Below are 20,127 nucleotides of genomic sequence, written 5' to 3'. Positions count from 1 at the left end.
TCCCTCATGCCTCTGCCAGAGCTGCTCCTCCTGCACCAAAGCATCCCCAGGGAATCCCTCTGGATCACCAATCCAGGAGTGCTCAGAGGGGAACTGGGGACACTCTGGGGGAAGAACATCTGAGGAAAGAACACAGAGACCATGGAAAACAACAAAGCCTGAGGTGTGGAGGTCCCTGCTGTGCCACAGCCCAGGGGACAGCAGGACCTTCCCCGTGCCCTTGGGAAGCCACCAGCCTGTGACACTCACTGCTTTCCAGCCAAACCCCTGCTCAGCAGGTTCCCTGAGAAAAACTGCCCACTGGAGATAATCAGAGCAGGAATTGCCTCTGTCTGCAGCTACTGGGTGGGAGATTAAAACCTCTCTCCTCCCTTTTTTCCACCCCGCTGTTTGTAAAACCTTATCATGTTTTTTCCAATTGTATTCCCAATAAGCCGCCAGGTAAGAAATAGTGTTTGCCAGCCCTGAAGAGAAGTAATCTTTGTTGGCAACATTTCTCAGGGAAAAAAAAAAAAAAACCTGTTCAAATAAGATGTGGGAGGAAATTTCCCCCTCAGACAATTTGAGGGCTGTCGACAGGCAGCAGATGAAAGGAGAGCAGCGCAGGATGCCGCGGGCCAGGCAGGGAGCACAGGCAATGGCTTCAGCAGCTCGGGCTTCACCTGGAAAATTAATTTCTTTCCGAGGGGATCCAAAGTGCTTTTCATGCTGTCCTTTCTTTAAACAGCTGGTGATTTAATTGTGCTGAGTGCAGTTGGGGTGAGAAGCGACTCGGGGAAGGAGGGAGCTCTGCAAACACAGCCTGGGCAGTGCTGAGGCACTGTGGGGTTTTTTGGGGTCACAGTCACCTTCCAACACCCCACACTGCTGGTTTGACCACAATATTCACTGGGTTTGCCCTTCACTTGGAGGGGGAAGCAACCTCTGTGGATGAGGAGTTTATTTAAGGCAGACAGCAGGATTTCTGCTGGCAAATTGGGGTTGGAAGGAGATGATCTCTAAGGTTCCTTCCAGCCCAGCCCAGGCTATCATTCTGTGCTAAATCTTGCACTGCTTTTCCCCAGCATTAATGTTTCTGGTAACCAAACAAACTGTGACAGATGTGCTCTACCTTAAAACAGTCATGCTGCCTTAACAAGAGGAGCAAACTGGATGAATATGAAAATAGGCATCATGAATATTCAGACACACTTGCAAATTAAGAGACTTCAACTGTGTCCTTGTCCTTTGTGCGTTTTCCACAAATATTGAAAGGGGAACTCTCCCGGGAGAAACGTTCATCAGCACAGCAAGTTTTGAAGAAGGAACCCACTCAATCTACAGCAAATACGCACAACATGAATATTGTGTGTATTCACAGGAGAAAGATGGTTCTGGGAACCTCCAATTAGGCAGCAGAAGCTTTTCCTGTGGTCTCAGGAAAGGACTAAAGCAAAAGGCTTATTTTGATAAATTTTTCAGCACGGATTTTTGAAATGGGAAACGCAAACATGAGAAAAAGACAAACTTCAGCCATGAATTATTCCCTCAGAACTGGGATGGGGGGATGCCCCTCGAGCCAGGCTGGGAGCAGCAGCTACTCCAAGCCAAGTGTGTTGTTAACTGTGCAGGCAGAGGCTGAACCTGCGCTGACTCAGGGCCCCCAGCTCAGCAATTTGCCCAGATAATTCCTAATATCCCAAATAATTCCTAATAATCCTCATCTCTGTGTGCAGCCTGGGGTGTGCTCAGACCTGCCATGGTGTCACCACCCCTCCAGGTGCCACCTCTGGCTGAGGGAGCTTCATCCTTACCCCAAAAACAGCCACAGCCATCCCTTCCCTTCCACACCACTGCACAGGATGCTGCTGTTCTGTCAGTGGCTGATAAAACACCCCAAAGCAGCAGCAATAGCCCATATTTACCCTTTTGGTTTAATCATCCCAACGAAGGGACATGAAAACCTCTCCATGTAATTCCACCTGAGGCTTCCTCCCACACTGAACCATTGCACAGTTGTCAATGAGTTTTGTTAGATTTCCCTCAGAAATTCCCAATAACCTCCAAACAAACCCAACCCATAACACCACCAGATGTGCTCATTTAGCTTCTCATGGGAATATGCCACGAGAGGTCTCTGGGTAGGAGGCAACAACCCAAACAAGGACAAATTCTGTTTTGCTGCTTTGAAAGTGGAGCTTTCAATATCCTGGCCTGTCTCTGAGCTTTTATTTAACTTGGGGAATTTTTCAGTTTACAAAATGGCCCGACAAGGATAATTAGAGTAGAAACATGCCTGACAATTCCAAATGCTCCCTGTCAAGCATATGGGCTAACACCTATTTTTATTAATTCCCTGGTTTTCAAGGAGTGATACAGTTGTATTAGAAGCAGTGTGTAGGTGGCTCATTTTTCCCTCCTCACATTCTCTTTGACAGTGGTTTGAAATAACATTCATCAAACAGTATAAAAGAAGTCGAAAGAAATTAATTAAGCAACCTAGAAGGAAAAATAAGATGTCTTTCCAGCAGGATTTGCATTATTCAGGTTGGTAGTGCTGCACAGTGTAATTTTCTGGGAAGAAAAGGCAGGATAATGGTGTAACCCTGCTTGACTATGAAACAGCACATTTGGAGCATCACTGGTGATAAGGAAATTCTGACACAGAAGTAGCTGGGAGTTGCCTGTTGATGATTCCCTCTGAATATCATGCAATATATACATTTATAAATATATATATGCTCTGACCTGAGGGATGGCCACAGCCCTGCCCTTCCTGTGTCCAGATAAATAACAGAGTGGACCTGCCATCCCATCAGTCCTCCAGTTCTAAAGGAATCCTGATGCAGGGAGAAACCACTCACCAAATTAATTTCCAGGCATTCAAATAAAATACCCACTGAAATCCAAAAAACTGGTTATGAAGACATGGATGTGAAGAGCTTGGGATCTCTTTGTGACTGCTGGCAGCCTCCCAGCTCCTTTATTGAGCACAATCCTCAGGTAATTCTTCATTTCATGTTCATATTATCAGCTGCTCAGGGTGAGAGCACAGGAAAGGCAATGGATATAACAGCACTAGGTTCTGCCACTCCCAATGAATTCCCTGGGTACAAAGGAGCCACAGGGAAGGGATTAACTGTGATTCATCCAAGAAACTTCCCAACACATCCTCAGCCTTTCTCATCAGATGCTGGTTTTACCTGAGCGATGACTGGAGCATCTCTTTGTCCTTCCTGGTTAAACCATGATCAGAACAGACACAGAGCTGTCAGAGCAGAGCTCCAGCCTGGCTAAATCCAACCTCCAGGGCACGACTGAGCCCTGGATTCTCCTTTTCTGCCTTCATTCCCTTGGTCAAGTGTCCTAAAGCTGGGTGAGCAGTGGGGCACAGTCCCTGGTGTGCTCCCCAGGGCTGACCAGCAGGACTGACCCTCTCCATGTCCTCCTCCCTCTGGACACACCATGGGAAATCTCCTTCCAAGAGGCTCTGCAAGGCTTAGGCTGTAATTGCTTGTAAACCACTTAAGCAGTAAGTGATACAGAAATCCAAGTGGTAATTGTAGCAGAGGCTTGAGATTAATCTATTTTTGGCTTGTCAGGCTTTCTTATGGACCTGATTCAAGGCAGTCACTAAAAAAGCTGTAAAGTGTCCAAAAAGTGACAGAAAAAAAAAATAGTTTGATTAAAACCATTCCAGAGGCAAATCCAATCTTCAGGACACTCTCTGACACCTGTTGGTGTGGTCTGCAGATGAGGCACTCGTGAACATCTCCTGGGCAGAGGGAGACCTGCAGGGAGCCACAAAAAGCTTTATGCCAAATAGAATCCAAATCAAGTTTTGGATTCCCAAAGCAAAACTGTGCAAAGTCAGCGAGAAAAGGTGACAGGAGTCTGCCAGGAGGGGATAAGGAGCCCAGTGCTAAGCTTGTCCTGCTCCAGCATTCAGGGCTGGGATGACTCAGTTTGATGGTCTTAAACACCTTTTCCAGCTGCAATGATCCCAGGATTCTCTGCACTGCTGCACTGCTTGGTGTGACTGAAGAGCCCCAGAACTCTTGGTTTGTCTCTGGAGCTCCCAGACATGGCTGCACCAGTTCACTGTTTAGAACTAGAAACATCTTTTTTCTCCACACAGCTGCAACTTTTCCAAACTTTCCACCAACTTCCATTTGCCATAGCCTCAGGGTCAAGATTACCCTTTATTATTTTTTCCATCATTTCCTTCCCACTTACTTTGGATTAGTGGATGTTCTGTCAATAAGGAGAAATGAAATTCCAGGCCAATATTAACTCTGTCTGTTCTACGAATGGTTCTTTTTTAATACGGACTTTCTATGAAATAAAAAGTGACTGATGCCACAATATGCTTTAATTATTTTCTTCATAAACTATCAAATTAAATTTTAAGAAGCTGGAGATGTTATCTCTTATTAAACTGAGACTGAACTCCGAGATGTAACTCTTAATGAAACTTCCCACACCAGAAAGCTTCTTTGTAATGTTCATAATTTTCAGCAGCCTGCCATGTACAATACCTTACCAAAGCTTATTATTTTCACATTCCATCCCCTGCCATGGGCAGGGACAATTTCCACTAGCCCAGGTTGCTCCAACTCCATCCAACCTGGCCTCAGACACTTCCAGGCCCTTCTAAGCCTCATCATTATACAAATATTCCAATATTTTCGTTGGGATTTCCTACTCACTGTATCCCGAGGTTGAATCACGAAAAGCAGCACTGAATATCCCAATGATGAGAATGGCACACCTGGAAAACAAAGACTTTGATCAACACCAGCCTCAAGGGAAAAGTGTTTTCACTCATTTAAGCAGCAAGAAAATCCCAAATGATCGAAAACCAGGGAGAAGGTGGTCTGTGAGTAGAATCATGGAATCATTTGGGTTGGGAAAACCTTCTAAGATCATTGAGTCCAACCATTGATCCACCACTAACTCCTGCCCCAAAGAACCACATTTATACTTTTTATTAATACTTCCAGGGATTGGGGCTCAACCACCTCCCTGAGCAGCCTGTTCACTGCCTGAGCACCATTTCAGGGAGGCAATTTTCCCTGATATCCCATCTCAATCTCCCCTGGGGCAACTCGAGGCCATTTCCCCTCATCCTATCACTCGTTACCCAGGAGAACAGACCAACCCCCACCTGGCTGCAACACCCAGTTTGCTTTTGAAACCACCACGAGCAAAATGTGCCACATTCTGGGGCCAAGCAGCAAAATACAAAACTCACACAAGTCACTGGATCGTATTTTTGGATCCTGCCTTAAGGGAAGAAGAACAGAGTGAGAGATGAAAATGCGGCAGCTGGTAAAAAAATCATTAAAAAGAATGAGGCAGAGATGAGGAACTGCTGAAGTTGCCGGGAGAAAAAAGAAAGGAACAAAGACATGGAAAAAAGACTCTCAGCCTACCAAAGTTTGCACAATTTCATAAAATGTACAAATGCAGCAGAGAGCAAGGGGAGAGAGCAAACAAAGCAGCTCCTGGCTGGGCTGGGAGTGCAGCACAGAGGTGATTTCAGCCTCATCCCAGGCTGGGGCTGGTGAGCTCAGCAAACTGTCCTGCCCTGTGCAATTCATTCCAAATGACCAAATTCCCTTCTGCTCACACACTGACACTCCCAAGAGCTTAACATCCATGTCCCCATGTTGGCCAAGAACACCTGAATCCCACCACGAACCACCTGATCCCACCTGAATCCCATCACTCATCCAGTCATGGACAGCAACATTGATTTTCCCAAATGGAAATTTCCCTGTTGTTGGTGGTAAAACACTGCTGTACTTTTTTTTTTTTCCTGTTTAATTTTATTCATGCACTGAAGTGACTTTGGGCAGTCACAAACCAATTTTTCACTGTGTTCTGAACAGATGGTTGTTCCAAGAATACCAGCATCCTGGCAGTGTCAAACAGCCTTGACCTTCCCAAGCAGCGCTGCAGACTTTTTGTTAGAAGGAAAGAAATAAAGAACCACTCACATCGTCCCAGTTTTTTTCTGGATTATTAAACACAGTGGACAATGCAGGCACAAACTGTGCTCAAGGAAAACCTGAAATTCGGTCTCAGAGAGGCAGGAATGGTTTCTGGAGTCACTGGTGGTGCACAGAGAGCTCCAAGGTCACAGCAGACCCCCTTGCTGAGCAGAGGAGCAGAGGGATGTGCTGGGAGCTCCCCACACCATCTCCAGCTCATCCTGACCCAAGGAGAGCTGCACAGCCCAAAAAACCCCACAAAATATCCCAATCCCCCAGTTCAGGCTTTACCCAGCAAGGGTCCAGTTGCAATTTCCCAGTTATAAATAGCTGGAGTAGACTGTGAGCCTGCAGCAACCGTGGGCTGGCACAGCTTTGGGGACCTTTGCCGACAGAGCCTTCAGAGGGAAGGCAGCTCATTTTGTTCTGCTTTTGAATTTTTTTTTTAGAGATATAATCCTATTTTTAAGATCATTTAAATATCATCTGTGCTTAGTTCTCCAGAAGCCACACACACACACAAAAAAGAAAAAAAAAAAAATCCAAGTCAATTTTACTGCAGTTAAATCCCCATGTCCTTAATCTCCAGGAAGAGAGAGGCTGAGTTCCTTCCTGGAGACAATCCTGCTTTTTTAGCACACGTGAATTATTTTGTACCTGATTGGTGTCCATCAAGATATAAAACCTTCTGGGGCAGCACCCAGGGAGCACCTCTTGTCACGAGATCAATACCTCATTATGGATTAAACATAAAAGTTAAGCCGCCCTTAGTTTCCAGTGGACAAAGAGTGGCATAAATTCCACGCTGGCATTTGGGGGATTTTGTGGAAATTACTCCAATGACCTCCTTCTGAGAGCAGGTGAGGAGCTCTCACCCTTCCAGCCAGCACTGCCTCGGAGCTCTGGAGCATCTCAGAGGGATTTGGGAAGGAGTCTGGGGTTAGCCAGAGCAAGGGAACACAATAATCCCAGCTGGGTGGCAGGAGAGGATTCCAAGGCGCATGGAGACAGAGCAAATGCTCTGCTGGGATTTGAAGGCCACCACGTGTGAGGAGTGGTTGGGTTAAACCAGCTGGCAGCTGAAGAACTGCTTTGGAGCAGGAGGCAATCACAGCTGGATAAAGGATGAGCACTTCTGAGCGAAATCCCTTCCATTTGGAGGCGTCTGAAGTGTCGAACGGCTCGGGAAAAGGCAAATCCAGCTCTTCAGAGCAAAGTGTGCTCCTTGATGCTGGCTGCCCTGAGTACTCTCTGCCTTTTAATGCTACTGAGAAGCACTCATTACTGCTCTGACTCAGAGGTTTAACTAATTCCCAGCAAAGCTCTGCAGGCAGGGAGAAGCCAGCTCTGCTCAGAGGGTCAGCGCTGAGCCTCCAGCAGAACGTGGGCAGCAGAACCCACTGGCTGCTCTTTTACATGAGGAACAAAATGGGAAAACCAAAGGCTGAGGGGCCGTGGGAGCACAGGGCTAAAATCCTAGAATTGAGGTTCAGAAATACTGAGCAGACTAAAGAATGGAAGATTCTTGCCCTAAAAACAAGGGGAGTAGGGGAAGGAGGCAAATTTGCCCCCAATCTTGACAGAATTATGGGGCTTTCTGATTCATGCAGCTGCTGACAAGGGACAGAGCCTCAAGGTGTGCTGGATTTCAGGAAAGACAATTCACTGAAAGAGGGTTAAACACTGGGTTGGACTCCCCAGGGAAGTGGTGGAGTCACCATCCCTGGAAGGGCTCAGAAAAACACACCGAGGTGGAACCTGTGATATGGGTTAGGTGACATGATGGTCAAAGATTGCGATTGATGATCTTGGAGCTCTTTTCCAGCCCTGCTGATTCAATGATTTTATGTGCCCAACTTGGAGAGAGAGCTTTGAGACAATACAAATCCAGCCCAACACAGGCAGCACCAACATTCCATCCTACGCCTAAAAATCATCGATTTTCCTGGGCTGGTGTCCCCAGTTTCCCATCACTTCCCACTGCTAATTTCACCTCTTAATTGTTTAATGATTCGTGGAAAATGGGAGGAATGATGAACCTCTCTTCTCTCCCAGCATGTGAGAAAATGAAACCGTCCAAGCAATGATCCAAACTCCGCTAAGTGGAAATTTGGCCCTGGAAATATTCATCCTGAGGTTTCTTTTTCTGCCTTCACCATTTTCCTTCAGCTGTCAGAGCAGCGAGATGAAATAACATCCTATATTCATAGTGCCATCTGCATTCCAAAATCTCCTACTGATCAATGCAAGTGTCCAAAGAACACTTCCAATTTGTCACAATAACCTTCAAAACCTGACAGAAAATCATGCAAGTTATTTCTTTCGGATCTCTGAGTGTCTCGTGATTATTTATCCTTTGCCAATACAATTCTAAACATCTTCCTTTGCATTTCCCGTATTTCTCAGAAGAACTGAGAGCTTAGAGCCTGCAATGGGTTTGTTTTGCTCTCTGTGCTTCTGTTTTGTATTTCTGGACATTTAAGAAACACTGGGATGACTGCACTTGGAGAACGACCAAAAATGTGTTTGAAAAGGCTTCAAACTGACACATCTCAGAATATCAATAATCAGCCTGCTTTGCTCAATTCTACTTGTTCTTTTTTTCTCTGCTGTAACAAATTTTAGACTTTAGCAGGAACAATTGCACTAAAAAACTGCGTTCTAAGCATCAAGTGTGATAACCCCATTTTAAAACTTTCGCTTTAAGCCTTTAAAAATATACCTTTCGAGGAAAAAAACCATGAAATGCCAGAGGTCTGAGTCTCCTGAGCAAGGTGCTCAGTGAATTGAGGAGTCAGGAGAAACTCTTGCAAGGTGGATGTTGTTCTTGGCACTGAGCACTGGTGTGGTGTCACCTCCCCTCCCCAGCACATCTGGCCAGCTGTGAGCATCCCAGCTGTGTGCAGCTGCTCAGGCAGATGCTGCTCCAGCCACTTCCATCCCCTCAGTGAACATCCATCATCAGGAGGTGTTAAATCTCACGGGAGAAATAGATTCCAACCTGAGCACAGCCTCTGCAGCTGGATCCCCCCAGCTCTGGGCAGGAATCTCAGCCTGCTGTGCTGAGATCTGCTGGGATTGGTGACCACAGCCACTGGCTGGGCTCTGGGAGGCTGGAGGAGCTCCCTGAGCCTCCAAAGCAAGGCAATTTGCCTGACACAGAGCATGTTTGAAATGCACTCAGCACTGGGAAATGCAGATTGCAGTGCAGCTCTATAAAAAGCTCAGTTTAAATAACAACTGCAGAGCTTTCCCAGGGACAGTTTTGCAGGAGGCTGGGCAGAGCCCTGGGATGAGCTGCTAAAGGTCGAGCCATAAGCAACTGTCTGAGTGAATTTCATGACTGGGAGCTAATCAACCAAAAGGTGAAGGAAGGAGTCAATAACCATCACCAACCCCAAAAGCAGATCCTGTGCTCTGCAAAAAGAACTCCACAAATCGCTGGTGGTGGCTGTGCTGAGAAACCCATCAGAGAATTCACAGAGCTTGGAGAGCAAATCCTGTGGCTGCTGCTTTAAATTCTGCACTTGCATTAAAAATTCATCTGAGTGTTTATAGCCAAGGTCAAATAAACCACCAAAACCTAGCCCTGGTGGTGGCCTGGGATGGTGGGAGATGTCACTGCCATGGCAGGGGTGGCACTGGATGGACTTTGAGGTCCTTTCCCATCCAAACCATTCTGGGATTGTCTGATCCACATCTCTCACTCCCAGAGAACCTCTGGGAAGCAGAAGGGGAAAATGTCAAATGGAGAAGAGGAACCACCAATTATTCAAAGACAACACACAAAAAAAGAAAGGTGGCACCCAGGCAGGCAGTTTGGAGGCCAAAAATTAACTGTGAGTAAAAGGTGGCCTTTGCTATGACTATCTAATTTCTCATCTATTTACTAAGAGAATTAGAAAGCCCAGAGAGGAGCAGAGCTCTGTGAATTCAGCATCACACTTCCTGAATTTCAGAGTTCTGTTAGCTCTGGTTGACTCCTCCCAGCCCATCCTTACATTTATTCATTTAATTGTTGCTGTAACTGAATGCTATTGCCAACCATTGATAAAAAGAGGTTAAAGCTCAGCCAAACAGTGGGGAAAAAAAATATTCCCAGCTCTGCCCATTGCACAGCAATGCTGTCCTTTGCCTGCAAGGACTGTGAGACTGAAAACTTCAGCTCCTCTAGAGCAAAACTGCACAAAATTATTCCAAATAGAAGAACCCACACATCTCCCCTGCCTGAGCAGAGCTGCACCACAGAAATGCAGCAGAGCAGCTCAATTACCAGCAGTTAGAGCACAGCAGGATGTAGAGGTTTCTAATTGAATACACTAAGTTACAAGCAATAAATAAAATAAAGAGAGCATTTGGAATGAATAAAAACATACCTTTGAATAAAATATATTCTCATTAGGAGAAATGATGACTGCTACAAAAAAAAATCACTGAGCTGCTCCTGTGACAGGCAGTTTTTAATCAAAGACAGTTCTATGCAAATTAAGGAAAGCAAATCTCTAAAGGAATAATAATAGTCTGCCTTAATAGTCCTATCCTTTTTCCTGGATAGGTGCTGTGGATGCTCTGCTCTAATTGGGGCTCTATGGTGTCCTTCAAAGCTCGTTGCATCTTTTCCAAAGCAAGAATGTAAAATGAAAAAAAAGAAAACTTTAAAAAAATAGAAAATTTGAGGCAGTTCACAGAATGACATTCCCATTTTTTTTTTAATATATAATTCTAATTAATGATCAGTGTGGAACACTGTTAATTGACTAAAACTGCAGGCTTCTACATTAAAACATAAAGTTTTAGTGGCTCTGTTGGTCACAATAACCTGCATTCAAACTGCTGCCATCGATAGCAGCTCTTGGCCAAACTCCACTCACCTTTCCCAGCCTGAGCTGAGCATCCCAACAAACCTCTCACTGAGCTGAGCAGGACAGGAATTCCTGACAAGTGACACTCCCTGGGCACATTTGGGGTGACTGAGGTGTCCCAGGACGAGCTGAACACTCCATTTCTGCTCTGTGCTGCTCCACACAGCCTCACATCTCATAATCTATATCATCAACATGGAAATGTATTCTCCAGCTGCCATCAAGCACTCAGGAATTTAGTAACCACCTGGAAATGAAATGTGGATTTCAGGTTGTCTCAGGCTCGGGGAGTTCTCGGGGTGAGGAAGGATTAATCTTTATTTCACAGCTCATTTCAATTATGGTGGCAATTTACTGCTGCCTGGGGGACTTGTGGGGAGCATGGAAAATATTGCAGTGGGGGTTTTGTTCGAGTTCACCTTCAGGTGTTAGGAAATTCCTGATTCTCCTCACTGGGAAGGAATTTGGAATTTGAGGGAAAATATTCCACAGCTCATAAAAAGTTTGGGTTGGGAAAGGAAGATCATCAAGTCCAACCACTGACTTGTGAAAATTGAGATGTTGGGAGCAGAGGGTGTACAACCTGTTCAATAAAAATTAATTTTCATCATTAATAATGGCTGAAGATTTCAAAAAGAGAGATTTTTTTTTTCCTCCTGTTCCAAACAAAGTTTTGCCTGATGAATGGTGTTACCTGGGAGGAGATGACAAGCTTTATTTATTTCATTCCTCAGCTGCCTCCAAAGTGGTGTCACATCTTATCTATTAAATAGCAATCACTCTGGCACAGATGGCTGTTCTTATCAGAACAATGCAAACTGAAAATTATTGCAAACAGATCCAGGAGAACACTTGAGAAAACCCTCAGGGTGTGTTGGGACAGAGAGTTTAAACACCTTGCCTGGGTTTGTCCTCCAATTTACTGGAAAGTTTATTTTCAAGTGAGCCATCTCTTTGGAGTTATGATTCATGGCTTTGAAAAGGCTTTTTTTTCTGTTCCTCCTCCCAACAAAGGATTTAGAATTAATTCCCATCATCCAACCTCTTCCTTAATGGATTTTTAAGGTCCACTGCAAAGAATCAATCAATAGGAGGCTGAGAGCTCTGATGTGTAATTCATCCAGCCAGACCAGAGCAGGGCAGTGATCAGCATCTGCATTAATTGGAATTATTTGCACTTATTAAGAAAAGCAAAATTTGCATTCGCTCAATTCAGGACACAAAGATGTACCAGAAATTGGATTTTTTTGGTATTTAAGGAGTATTTTGTGAATTTTCCCTCAAAAACTTAAATGCTGAGGCACTGAATGTGTTCCTGACAGGGAACATCTCATTTCCAGGGCATTGTTTTCAGGACAAAGTGACATTTGCAGGTTAATTTTGTGCCTTGCATGGCTGCACACAACACTCCTGGAGCTGGCAAGTAGAATAAGGAAATTAAAGCATTTCCATGGATTTTCTCCACTTTTTTTCCTGCTATTGATTCATTTCTTTAATTGATAACAATGAAAGAAATTGAACATTTTTTTTAAACTCAGTTTCACTGGGTTTTTGTCATAAATCAAATGAAAAATTAAAAAACCCCCTGAGCCATGTGTGCACAGAGAAACTGCCACTGACTGAGCTGGAGTGGGGCCAGGGCAGGGATAAAGGATTTTGGGAATGCCACCAGAAAAGGGGTTGGACAAGTTGGAAATGCCTTTTTATAACACCATTCCTTTGGAAATGAGGCCTTTTCCAAACTTCTCAGCAAACAAAAGAAATAACAAGAAATTGTCACGTCAGAGGCACCTAAATAATGAGTTCACTGTCCAGAATTAAACCAGCAAATCTGTAAAAATTTTTTTAAATAATCAGGCTCTACTAGAACAACAATTTGGAGAACTCTTGAGATAAAAAAATATGAATTTCTCCTTTCATTTTGATTTCTGAAAGGAATCCACAGCCTGCTTTCCATGGATTCTAATGCTCCAGGCAATCACAACATCAAGCTGCAAAACTACACATTAAAATTTGAACCACAAAACTCCAAAAGCCTTTTTTTTTCCTCTCTAATTCTCCAAAGAGGTGACAAGAACTCCAAACTTTTTAGTGTCAAAACCCTTTATGGGAAAATTCCTCTTAAAAAATAGCTGTGCTCTGAAAGATACATTGAATTTCTGATCTTGAAAGTCCTAGAGAGGGCAAAGAACAACTGTGCCATGTCCAAGGAATCAAAAAATAGCCTCAGATATTTCATGTGAGCAATATCCAAAATTTATCTCTTGCAGCAACAATAAAATAGGTTGAGATGGGGATGGGATCGAGCGAAAGGTCTGAGCTGAAAAATACAAACCTTTAGGGGACAGCAGGAAAAAATGGAATTATTGCAAGAATTAGTTCCTTCTGGAAACAGAGTCAGCGTGTGCAAAGATGAGTTTCTGCTGTAACATCCTGGAGTTTGTTCCTGTTATTGCTCAAGGACTTTCAGCTGAAATTCAATCAAGGGACAGGCAAATATCTTCTCTCTGCTCAGGAGCACAGAACTCCTGCTTTGAGCTCTGAAAACCACCAGCATTTCCTTCCTGCTCGTGCAACAGCTTGAGAAAGAAGATTTTTGGCCAAAGCTGCCCATTCCTGCAAAGATTTCCAGAGCAGCCACTGATCTCCAAGTATTTACAGCATCTAAATATTCTTTAATTGGCTCCTTTTCCCTGCTGACCTGCATGGTTGCTCACTTGTCAGAATTAATTATCTGTGGAGCACAATTATGGTTTTTTTGAGATGAATGAAACCAAAAAAGGGCTCTTGCTGGGTTATCTGCATTTGCCCTCTGCCCACCCAGGCTGCACCTCCCTCTCTTTTGTCCACAATCCATAAAAACTACACAATTATATACATTTTTTTTGTCCATAATCCACAAAGATCTGCAGGTCAGAAGGCTGCTAAGCAGAATGCAGGTGGGTCATCTATCAGGAGCACAGCAAACTATGAAACCCAAAAGATGCTTATCCAGCAGGACTAATCCTGCAGCTCCACTTCCCATCCATCCAATGCTCCCTTATGGATGCTGCAGCATCAGTCGAAAAGATTTTTTGGTAAATCACAGACCATTTCACAGGGGGGAGATGAGACAAATAATCCTGCGATAAAAATTCATCATGTTTTGCTACCTGGGCTATTCCTCTTTCTCTGACACAACTTTCACCTCCATCCTTCAGCAAATGGAAATCCTCGCAGGAGTTTTCACTGAAAGGACAGTGTGGCATAAAATTCCACTTAAAAATAAGAAATGCTCTATTTTCCTGCTGTTTGTACTTATCTCTGTGGCAGATTATCATTAGAACACCCTGGGATGGGATTTCCCAGGGGGAATTGCCCATGGGCATTCTGGAATGAGCTGGGGAAGGAGTTTGTATGTTTTAACCACCACTCTGGATCCTTTACAGGAGATTAATTGTGTATCATGGTTATGTAAATAGGGGAGCAAAGATTCCCGTGCATCCTTCTCCATAAATTAAAAACAATGCTTTCCTGCAGTTATGGCTGTAAAGGGGAAATAGACCTTGACTGGATGTAATGAGGCATTTGTGTTTGCAGTAACCAGAATTTACTGTTACTGCTCCAAGAGCCATCACTCCTTGTTTAGCCTCTTAAGTGACAATAAGTGTGGCTAAAATAAATTCTAATGAACACTCCTGGGTCACCTTACTGGATTTATGGGGCATAATCCAGCATTATTTGAAATAACTGGTGCTGTGGGGAGCAGTTCCAGGCCCTGATCCCCTCCTGCAGGTCAGGCTCAGGTTCAGACTCAGCAATTCCTGAGGGGTTTGGCTTTGCCAGGGTGACCTCCAGCTGAGCTTTGGCTCCATGGAAAGGCCAGGAAAGGTCATCTGAGTGATGGCAAATGGAGCATGAAGCTGCTGCTGTGTCTGAGGAGATATTGGCAATGCTGGAGCTCAGTGGGGCTGCTGGGCAGGGCAGGGAGGAGGGAGAATTCCAACCCCAATCCCAACCCCAATCCCAAATCCGACCCTAACCCCAACCCCAACTCCAACCCCACTAGAGTCCCCCAAAGGAGTCTCCTTTACCCTCCCAGCAAAGCAGCTTTTGGAAGATCTTCAGTTCAAAAAGTTCTCTCCAAAAACTGAGCTACCACTGCATTTCCTCTTCCAAACAAGTGCTGAGCAGGAATTAATGAGGGCACAGAGTCAGGGATGGGCAAGGAAGGAACAGAACCCCCATGGATCCCAAAACTGAGGAGGGAAACCCAAAGGCTAAGTGAAATAACTCAAGAAATCCTGCTGACCCCAAGGAGGCAAGATCATCTCTGCAGGGAGGTGGTGGCAAACCCTCAGTTCTTCCATGCCCTCGCAATCCATGACGGAAGCAGTTCCCAAAAAAAGTGAGGACGTTTTGCTTTTCAGTTCTAATAATGCAGTTACATAACATTCCTGCTTTTCAGTGCATTGTGCCTGGTGTTCCCTTCAGGAGCTTATCTCTGTGATCCACACTGCTTTATCCACCTTTCTGTCTCATTCCAAGGGAGTTGGACACAATTTCAATGCAGGACCAGGGTGGCTCTTTAGAAAAGCTTCCCAGCCCCATTATGGATCTGAGCAGTGGGTGTGAGGCACAGATCATTGTCATGCTGCCCTCCTTCCTCTTCCTGAAGTGAAAAATAGAAAAATGCTCGAGTTTTTAACCTAGTTTTGAGGAAAATAGAAGCCTGGCCTCTATACAGTGCCTAAAGTCTAAGCTTGAAATAATGAGACTCTCAATTCCTCTGTAGTTAAGGGCCATGGGACATTACACAGGAAATGTACTCATCACATGAGTCTTCATTATGGAATGCACTCTTATGTTTATTAAAAATAATATTAACACTGCTGCCTATTTATTTAATGCTTTTCCTCTTCAGAGGCCTTTTCAGGCATTAGCTAATTAATGTAATGACTTGGGATATTTCAAGTGTGTCTCTCCTCGGCAGAGCTGAGCCAGAGCTCCACTCAGGGCGAGGAAAGAGATGTTATTAGTACTCTGGGGTCTCTCTGGGGCATTTCCACACCTCCAGCTCCTCTGGGCTCCTCAGAGGAGTCAGGCTGAGGTCAGGGCTGGGATTTTGGCCTGGCTGGTGCAGCAGAGGGAAGCAAATGTTGGGAACTTGGTTCATGTTGCAGCAGTTGGATTAAAATTCCTAAGCTCAGAGCTCAGCACAGCACAGACAGTGCAATCATCCCTTGTAAAACCACCTCTACCTGTGCTGCATAAAGGTGACTTTTATGAAACTCATCACCTGTTAACTCCATTATGATTTACTGCAATTCCTCAAACATCAGCTCTGTGATTTATTCACTCACCAAAACCACCTGGTCCTTTATCATGAACTGCACCAGGTCTGGGGACAATTTAAAATTTTAGCTGCAAAGAAAAGGCTTTTTCCAACTTGCCTTAGATGTTAGACAAGGTGAAACTTTGCTTTAAACTGCATCCTAGTTAATAAAGCAAGAACTGGATGTGTTTTAGGAGCTGAATTCAAGTGTCCAATTTGCTGAATATAAAGTTTCCATCTAGGAGAGCCCTTTGAATGGAAATTGGAATTATCCTGAACCTGATCTAATGTCATCCTTGTGCTCTCTGGTGGCTCACAGACCCCAATCTGCACTGACCCCTCCAGTGATGCCCTTTGCTATCTCTGGGGTCACTCTGATTGCAGTCAGTCCCATCAGTGATAACTCACCAGGTCCCCCCAGCCAGGATTTCTGTCACCCCTGGGAAGAGGTGACAGAGCCACCACGGGCTGGGTGTTCCTGTGACATCTCAAACATCTCAGAACTCCCTCTGAGCAGCTCCCTCTTCACCCCAATCAGGCTCCAATTGCAAAATCCATCTCCAGCAGGACCATTTCCATTTCCTTCTCACAGCAGTGATCTGCTGGAAGAGGATCCTGGCTGTTCAGCTGGAATTTCAGTGAGCAAATCCTTCCCTCCCCATGGAAGTGACAGCAGCAGGAGCACCTCAGGGAGCCTTGCTGCTTCCACTCCTCCGAGTTAACCACATGGAAAGATTCCAGCTGGCTTCTGTCCAGGAGGATTCGACTCCTAAACAGACTTACTCCCCTGAAAATATTTTTTTTTCTGAAGGGAAATAAAATAAAATTAGGCACTTCTAGTACTCAACTGCTTAGGATCATCTATTTTCCTTACTGTTCCTGGCTGGAAGCAGCAACCCAAGGGGGAAAGCTGCCTTTCCAAACAGCATCCTGCAACCCTTAAGTGCTCAGAGCATCTCCTGCCTCTCCCCAGCTCCCCTGGGAGCACGTGGGGGAAAAACCCAAGGCATTGCTGTTCCAAATGTGTGTTTCTGGGTTATTTCCACTCTCCAGGTTTTAAAGAGGAACATTTTGATTTCTTGAAAATGTCTTGGTATTGCAATTTGTTTAGGGAATGTTTGGGTTTGTTTTTTTTAATTCTTGCTTCCAGTCTCTTTGTTTTTTCCTTCACTAAAACTTCCCTTGCAGAGCAGGAGGACAAAGACCAGCAGAGCATATTTACATCAAATGTACAAATGTTCTCACCTACATCTGCATAATTCATAAAAACAGAACTTAGGACCAACACTGCAAAATGCACTGACAGACTAACTTCCAATGCTTCTTTTTTTCAGTATTATTTTTTCCCCAAACCTGACTCAGTGCTCTGAAACAAAACCAATGATCTACAGCTCTCCAGAGCAGCACTGCCACCACCACCACCACCCCTTTCCAGCACCATTTCCTCAGAAACTTCTGGCACCTGCACTCTTTTCATCCCACACATCTTCATTTAGACTAATCAGGCCTTCCTGCAGGCTGCTGGAAGATTCACCAAATCATGACAATATAATCACTACATGATCAAAAGCCTCCAACACGAGCCATAGCCTCCAGCTAAGGGAAAGGCAGCTACAAAACCCAGCAGACTCAGAGCCATCCTGCAATTAATTCCTCGTGGCCTCGGCTCTGAAGTCACTAACTGGGAGCAAGATCCCTCTGAACATGAAAGAGATTATTTGGGATTAGCAGGAGAGGCTGCACTGCCCCTTGGCCCCGGTGAATATTAAACATGAGAGCTGCAATGCAGATTAGGAGGTTCATTTTAAAGCAGCCTGGTTTAGGGCTTGCTGGGATGTGGATCTGTTATTCTGCCTGCTTTGGGTTGTTCCTGGTTATTAGTTGTTGTTTCTTCTTTTCCGCTATGGAAATTGCATCAGATGAAAATTCAAGTTATTTCTTTAAACCTGTATCAACACATTTTTGCTATAGGATTTTAGCAGTATGTTCCTGGACTTGGATTATTTTTGGCACCTCCACAATGTCAGCACCACAGAAATCATCATTTTCAGGCTTCTGCCATGATGAGCAACTAGTGCTCTGAAATGACCAACACACCAAAGCAGGGAAAAGCCCCTCAGCTCACCACACATGTCCTGATGCCTACTGCTACCATTTCCATCTAAAATGAAACAAAGCCAGCAATCCAGGGAAAACACCAAGCAGGTGAGGAATTAGAGCATGATGCAAAATTTTCCTTCAATTTGACTTCACGAGCGGCTAATGAGATTCTGTGTGCTCAGAACAGCCATGTCCTGGCACAGCTGAGACCTCAGCTCAGATCTCTCCTCGTTTCCTAGGTTTCAAGGAGGTTTTAACCTCAACAATTCTCTCATTCCCTGGAGATGGAAGCCAGCTGGGATCAGCAGAGCCTGTGGGACCAGGAAGGAAGGGGTTAAGGAGCCCCACCATGTGTCCTACCCCAGTGAGGCTCTGACTGTCCCCATGGGCACAGAGGGGACAGCTGTGGGACACAGATCTCCCCGGGGGATGAACATCTGGAACAGCTGGAGCAGCATTTGCTCTGCAGCTCCTGGCTGGCGTCTCTCCCTAAATCCCAAGGGCATGGATTCCTTGGGAAGGTTCAGAACAGAACTTGGCCTTGGGGAGTTCCAAAGCAGAATCTGCTGAAGGAAGGCTGCAGAATCTGCTGAAGGAAGGCTGCAGCATCCCCCAGAGGGTCAGCAGGATCTTCTCCCAGGAACTGCTGAGCTAACGAATGGCTAATTGCTCCCTGCTCGTTACAGGATGAACACTGAGGACAATCAAACTCCACCATTAAAGCAAGAGGCTGTGGCAGTCAGACCTCCCAGATCCTGGACTGGAACCACAGCTTGGGAAATCCAAGGTGATATTTGCATCCAGAAAGTGTAACAAGCATGTGGAAAGTTTGTTTAATGGATTATAATCCTTCATGCCCCAAAAATATCTTCAGTTCTTGGTCACCAGAATGATGGGTTCACCCAAACTCTTTGGGAATGCTTTGCTCCAGTTACAAAGCTAAGAAATACATGGGGAAAAAAATCTCTACAGTGCCTCCCAAGCAGACAAAAAGAGGAATTCTGCTGCTCCAGAGCTTCCTCCAGGTCTTTTATCCCCACTTGAAGAACATGAGTCAGTTTTTTCCTCTGCAACTCAGCGAGGAATATTCAGCTCCACCCTCCTCCCAGTGTTGATACTGATCTAAAAATATTTAAATTGAAAAATAATATAATTATCCTCCTTTCTTGTTCTCCGTGCTTGTATTCGGAGGCTTTTAGAGGAAATTTTTAGATCTATCAAAGTATCTGGAAATGTACTAATTATTTCAATGATGATACGATCCCAAGTGGCAAAGTAAACATAATTACCCATATTAATAGAAAACAAAATCAGCAACACTTCAGGCTCTGTGGGCTTCAGCTCACAAATATTGTCACAGTCGATCAGCCACCACAAAAGGGCATTTATTATTATTTTTTAGTAAAACTCCACCAATTTAACCAGGAATCTAAATGTCCTTATGTCTCTCAGGAACTGCATTAGTGGGAAAATCTCAGTGTGAATGAAAAGCCCCCAGATTCTCTAGTCAGATTATTTTGACTTGGTTGTGACCAGCTTTGAAAACCCTGCAGCTGTGTTTTGTTTTCTTAACTTTTCAAGCAAGTTCTGGGTGTCAGAAACTTTGGGTATGGTTGTTAAAAAAGCTAAGAAAGCAACTGAAAGGATTTCACTGATTTCACTTTCTGCCGAAAATCCTCCTTTTCAGGGAACTGAAGGGATATCGCTGGATCTTTTGTTACTTTTGTGAGCCTGGAAAGGTTTGCTTTTAGAAATAAAACAAAAAAAACAAAAAAAACAAAAAAAACAAAAAAAAAACCAAAAAAAAACCCCCCAAAAAAAAGAAACAGAAAAAAAGAAAAAGTAATACCAAAATACATGGACTGATGCTTAAACA

General features: G+C 44.5%; 1 long non-coding RNA gene across 2 annotated transcripts in view; it reads right to left on the bottom strand.

Annotated features, from left to right (window-relative positions):
- The window catches only part of LOC146431522 (uncharacterized), a 91,570-nt gene that overhangs the window by 26,302 nt on the left and 45,141 nt on the right, over positions 1 to 20,127 (bottom strand). For both annotated transcript variants that reach the window (XR_014854672.1, XR_014854673.1), the window contains exon 3: positions 4,689 to 4,750. This is a non-coding gene — a long non-coding RNA (uncharacterized LOC146431522). The remainder of the gene's footprint in view (positions 1 to 4,688; positions 4,751 to 20,127) is intronic.

The sequence above is a fragment of the Lichenostomus cassidix genome, chromosome 12 (assembly GCF_008360975.1).
Source record: "Lichenostomus cassidix isolate B80296 chromosome 12, HeHo_3.0, whole genome shotgun sequence".
Lineage (NCBI taxonomy): Eukaryota > Metazoa > Chordata > Aves > Passeriformes > Meliphagidae > Lichenostomus > Lichenostomus cassidix.
The sequence above is the reverse complement of the archived record's forward strand: the minus strand, read 5'-3'. Positions and strand labels throughout refer to the sequence as shown.